The 6,089-nt window shown below is 40.8% G+C and overlaps 1 protein-coding gene and 1 long non-coding RNA gene across 2 annotated transcripts in view; both read left to right on the top strand.

Moving 5' to 3' along the window:
• syn3 (synapsin III) overlaps positions 1–6,089 on the top strand; it is a gene marked incomplete at its 3' end in the record, with an annotated part of 112,326 nt that overhangs the window by 97,914 nt on the left and 8,323 nt on the right.
• Positions 2,501–3,602, top strand: LOC118598074. The gene is made up of 2 exons (XR_004947171.1): positions 2,501–3,453; positions 3,528–3,602. It is a non-coding gene; the product is annotated as an uncharacterized LOC118598074 (long non-coding RNA).

Genomic DNA, 6,089 nt, shown 5'->3' with positions numbered 1-6,089 from the left:
CTAAAAGGGAGCATGTGGGTGACGTCACAGCTCTGTCTGGGGCGCGTGCTGCGCAGCTCGACTCAGAAGAGAGAGAAGTCCTTTTAGCGGTTAAAAGAAAAAGCATTCTAACAGGAAAGAACCAGGACCTTTTTTCTGTTTGAAAACACGACAACATATATTGAAGTTTCTGTCACGGCGCACGCGCTCATGAGACTTCAGGCTCCAAGCTACAAAAGTGCGGCTGTAGATGAAGTGATGAGGAAAGGAGGAGGAGCTGCTGGGCGATTCCATATATGACCCGCAATTTCTGAAGCGCTTTGACGCTGCGGGACCTCTCGGTGCGCACGGCTGTACAGCGCTCATATCAGACGATTAAAAAAAAAAAAAGAAAAAAAGCGGGACAGGCCGTTTTTGGCTTCGAAATAATGAACATCTATTTTTAAGATATTTTAATTTTTTATTCTTCATAAAGGCAGGTGTGACTTAAAAAAAAATTGCATCACAATAAAATAAAATTTTCGAGCAGCTCACAAGTGAGTTGTGCTATTTTTAGAAGAGACCTGCGGGCGACTGATGAGGTGCTCGCGGGTGACGTGTTGGTGACCCCTGTTTTAGAAAGTAGAAATGAATCTTTGGCTCCTAATTTTTTCCACATACCTGTAAGTAAATGACTTTAGTGATCATGGTCTTGTCTGAAACAAAAGGTGGGATTGTTCTTGTTTTCAAATGAAAGGAATGTACCAACAAAGAAAAGAGCTAGAATCTTATAAACAACTGAACACAATGCATTTGTAGAGTTAAATTGAAGTTGTGTGGGAATAGGTATGGCTAAAGCACACTGGACATGTGACACCCGTTCAAAAAACTCCATTCTTGAATTCAGCTTATGGTGTTCACACTAGACAAGCGGGTAGTGAGGTCCTCATGTTTTTATTTTTCTACTAGCTCTTGTTCGCCACCTACATTATAAAGAGTGTTGGTGTGAAATGTCAAAGTGGTGTTAACTGGTGAATCTTGCTCCAGTTGTTTTCTCTCACTGCTCTATTTTGATATATGAAAGACTTGATGTCAAAGATTTCCCGCCAGACACAAACCAGATTTATTAATTTCTCCTCAATGATCAAATGTCAAATTGTTGGTATTTCTGTGCATCGAAAGGGACGCCATCCGTACGTTACTACCAAATCTGAGTCCCTGATTGGTCAAAGTTTAAAAGTGTGTAACTTTCAATGCATGTTCAATTGCTGTCTAATTTTTTATAAAACTTGCATTGTGACGTGTGAACGTGAGAGTTTTTGCCGCAGAAGCCCGGAATGTGTATAAACACAGGTTTATGTTGTCTTTTCATCAGAAGTGATCGCTTGAACACATGACTGGTGTGAACATAGCAATCAGTTTTCTGTGCTACACGCGTAGAGTAGACCTATAGGCAGAGCGTTTCCTCTATTTTTACTTTTTACATTGTATTCAGGTCCCTTTTGACTTAAGCCCAACATATTTAGTTCAGTGCAAGTCCAAAACCGAACTTCAAATTAGATTAATCCATTTTTATGGGTTAAATTATTATGTTTAGTGCTGTTCTAGAGATCCCACAATTTGTGGTTTAACACTGAATTGTATGTTACATCATTGAATGGAATTTATTGAAGACAGGAGACAACTGGAAGACATACGATATTCTGCATCTAAAATGAAAGTATTTTGCTGATCATCACTAGCTCTGTGGAGAAATTGGGTGTTGGTGTTAGACTGGGGGCGGAGCTGTCAGAACAGATTCTTCCTGAAAGGGGCAGTCTCACTCTGTGACATCAGATCATGAGAACCCGCTCGTTTTCGTGGGTACGGGAGGGGCTGTTGCAGACAGCTCAGGTTTTTAGAGGATTACTCTTAAATGCGTGAATTGATCAAAATATCACTTTGGGGTTCTTAACAGAGAGGAATGAACAGTAAAATGCACTTAAAAACTCAAAAAGTTGTTTTTCATGGTATGGCCCCTTTGAGAAGCTGCTACATGCCCTTCACTCTTGCCCTCTGCCCCCTTGGACAGAGCTAAATTCATTAAAAAAAAATAAATAAAAAAAATTAAGGATTGTATGTACAGTAAACAGGGTTGCGTTAGGTTGAAGGTTAAAATACATTCGGACAATGCAGCAATGTGCATCTACATAACACGTGGCCAAGATGATTTCCATCATGGGCGGCAGTGGCTCAGGTGGTAGAGCGGGTCAGCCAATGATCGAAGGATAGGCGGTTCGATTCCGGCTCCCGCCAGCCAAGTGTCGTTGTGTCCCTGGGCAAGACACTTAACCCTACTTGCCTCCAGTGTGGCTCCACTGGTGTGTGGATGCGTATGGATGTTCCGGTGATGGTCAGAGGGGCCGTAGGCGCATACTGGCAGCCACGCCTCTGTCAGCCTGCCCCAGGGCAGCTGTGGCTACAATAGTAGCTTACCGTCACCAAGTATAAATGAGGTGTGAATGAATAATGGATATACAATGTAAGCGCTTTGAGCGTCTGGAAAAGCGCCGATAAATCCAATCCATTATTATTATTATTATTATCACCTCTTGTGCTTGGTTGCACATAAATTTGTGCGAATAACATCAGTCTTTTTCAAGATCGGGGCTTTTCTATTGGCTTTATCTCCATAGCAACCACTGTATTTCTTGGTTGCCTAACGCCGCGTTCACACTGGACGCGGAACAGAGTCCGCTTCCATTTGGCGCTCATGTTGTCTTATGGCGTCGTTCACACCTGGCGCGGAGCAGAGGGCCCGCGCGGTGCAGCAGATCGTTTCTGTGTCTGCTCTATTTTGTCCACGAGCGTTCCGCGTCAATTTGACAATATTTAAGTAAAAAATGTGTGAGCCACAGAAAAAACATCACTTTTGTGATCTTGACACAGTAACACTGCTACAAATCTACAACTTCTGATTCCAATTTTTTTTCTTTAAGTAGTTTTTAAATATTGCTTGTGTCATGGCAGCAGCTGCCCTGCTGCTAATCATTTGATTCCCTCCACCTGTGCCTGCTCCTATAAAGCTCTGCCTCTGCCTTTCACCCTTGCTGGATCGTTGCACTGCAAGCACTCAGAGGACTGACCTACTCTGTTTGTTGCCAGCCAAATCCTGTTCTGCCTGCCTGCCTGCCCTACTCAAGCCAACCTGTGTTCCTGCATCTGCTCTAGTCCTCATGGTGCCTGATTCTGCCTACCTCTTCCTGTCTATCTGCTGCATCATTTTACCCCAAGCCTCTTAAGTCCCCTAAACTTTGATTTTTGGAGCTTTTCCCAGAGACCTCTGGTGATTATTATTTGGACTGAAAAACAAGTTTGTCACTGAACCCCAACTTTCTGAGTTTCCTCGCCCTCCTGGCTTTCCCTCGTGTCATTACCATTTGTGTCTGGAGCCACGCCTTTCCTTTGCCCTCAGAGGACTCCACTCTGTCTCTACAGCCTGTTCTCCTCATCCCAGTAAGCCTTCCCTCTGTTTATACTTCATTACCGCAAATCACTTGGCATCATCTAACCCTCTCCTATCTCCTTAGTGTCCGTGTATTGGCTGCATTGTTCTACACCAGGGGGTCCCCAAGACAAAGACTTAATAAATCTGGTTTCTTGAACTTCTGGGTTTGTCATATTTTGGGTCCCCAAAAGCTTACCTGACAGCTTGAGGAGTTAAGAGGTCAAAACTGTACTAAAGGGGATTTTAAAAAAATCAACATGGCAGACTCTTCCTGATGTCAAAGGTCACTGAAGCTTTATTTATGGGAGTAGACTTAACTTGTGAACAGAAGAAGTTCCCCCCCCGTTGTTTTGGGGAGAAAATGGGAAACTTGCCAATGCCACCAAGCCTTGGGTCTTGTGGTCATCCCATAATAATTATAAAACTTGTTTTAGAATTATTATGGACATTTTGGTTTTGTTTGGTTTTATTTGTGGACTTAGAACTTTTATTTTTGAGCCCCAAAAGAGATTTTCCCCTCATTCATCTTTTTTTTTTTTTTAAATTTTATTTATTTATTTTCAGGGACAGTGCACATTAAACACATTGTATGCAATGAGCCAGAATTAGCCCAGCGGCTATTTTTCATCCATTGTCCCTGGACAGATGTTAAAATTGTCAACCTAAGAACAATGAATAAAAGCAACATTTAAGATATAAAGGTCAATAAAAAGAATAAACAATTTAAATACAAATGTAAGATAATCACCTAAAATACATTTTGATTAAAAAATAAAAAAAATGTATATGTATACATTACAAAACATTAAAACAAATATAAAATACATTATTGCAGAATACTTAAAGGGGGAAGCATATTAAAATTCAATGTGTACAAGTTTGCTGAGATAAAAGCCAGTTTCTGATGTGCTTTTTAACCTTCTGCTCTCTTTGGTGTCCAGATGACTCCAACCACATATTGGCCCGATCCGAATACTCCCCTTCTCCCTCTCCCTTAGCCCTTCCCCTTCGTTTATCCCTCCATGCTTGCTCCAAACGGAGGGTGATGGAAAAAAAATAGTGTCTAATATTTTGGACGTGACTTCCGTTCAATGACGTCATCAACATCGCCGGTCCGCTAGCATTAGCACGGCGCTTCCAGTGGTTTAATATCCATAACAACAGCGTTTTTATAACTTTAATAAGGTCGTGCTACAGCATAAAGTCATTACTTACATGTAAACATCAAAGGGAAGAAAAGAGCTTCTTAGAGAGATGCGGTTTACTCTCGCGATAGCAGACTTTGGACCCCTCTGTTTGGAGTGTGAAACTTAAAAAATAATAATTCCAGACACGACTTTGACTTCAACTGCCACTCCAAATCAAGGGGGAGGGCTAAGGGAGAGGGAGAAGGGGAGTATTCGGATCGGGCCTTGTGTGATTCCTTCCATGACAAATGTGGACAAAGGTGAACAGGGTTTTATGTCTTCCATGGACATTAGTGAAACTCAAAAATCAGTGAAAAAAAAAAGTTCAGCTCACTGTCTTGTGGGGTCCAGATGACCCCACTTTTGATGTAAACAAGCTAAGGAGAGCGGAAGGGTTACACAGACTGAATGTAGAAAGTTCTCTAATATTTTGAGGGACAGTGTTCCAATTTTGTGCTGCTGTTACTGAGAAGGCATTTTGGCTGAAAGCACTTCTCCGTAGAGGAACTATGCAGTCTCCTCTAACTGACCCTCGTGTCACTCTTTGTGAGTTGGCTCGTATTTGGACAAACTGGTTGAGTGGAGGAGATGAAAAACCATTTATGATTCTATAAAACGGAGTTTTGTGTTTTTAATAAAGTTGTCCAAGCTTAACAGTTTATGCTTTTGTAAAATGGCACAGTGGTGATACCGTAATGGTTTCTTATCCAGTATTTTAATTGTTTTTTTCTACAGTGACTCTAAGGGTTTTAATGCTGTTTTGCTGGTCTGTGACCACGTTGTGAGACAATATGTCATGTGTGACAAAACCATTGCATGCATATACATTATAGCAGACTGCAGCGACAAATGTGACCAAATAAATTTAAAATTTGACAGATTAAATTTAACACGGTTTCCACACTCTTATGATTTGTGGTTTAAATGTCATTTTTGTGTCTAATAAAACCCCAAGATATTCAAACTCTGAGACAACTTTTATTTTTCTTTCCAGCAACAAAAACATCTGCCTGTTCATTTATACGGTTTGATTTAGAGAAAAAACATTGCAACTGTCTTATTTACATTGAGTTTTAGGCTTGACTGATCCAACCATTCTGCAATATGACCCATAGCTTCAGTGAGAATTTTAACCACCTGAGACGTGTTTTTACCATGTGCATATATTACAGTATCATCAGCATACATCTGCATAAATACATTTGAACAGACTGTTGGAAGGTTGTTTATGTAAAGAGAAAATAGCAAGGGGCCTAGGATGGACCCTTGTGAAACACCGGTGGACAGAGGGAGAGGAGAAGAGAAAGAATGGTTTATTTGAACAGACTGAGATCTATTTGAAAGATATGATTCTATCCATTTGATTGATTTTCTGTAAAAATTGAATATGGTTAATTTGGTCAATAATTTTTAATGATTTATAGTGACAAATGCATTTTTGAGGTCAAGAAACCCCC

Source organism: Oryzias melastigma, linkage group LG23, assembly GCF_002922805.2.
Source record: "Oryzias melastigma strain HK-1 linkage group LG23, ASM292280v2, whole genome shotgun sequence".
Lineage (NCBI taxonomy): Eukaryota > Metazoa > Chordata > Actinopteri > Beloniformes > Adrianichthyidae > Oryzias > Oryzias melastigma.
The sequence above is the reverse complement of the archived record's forward strand: the minus strand, read 5'-3'. Positions and strand labels throughout refer to the sequence as shown.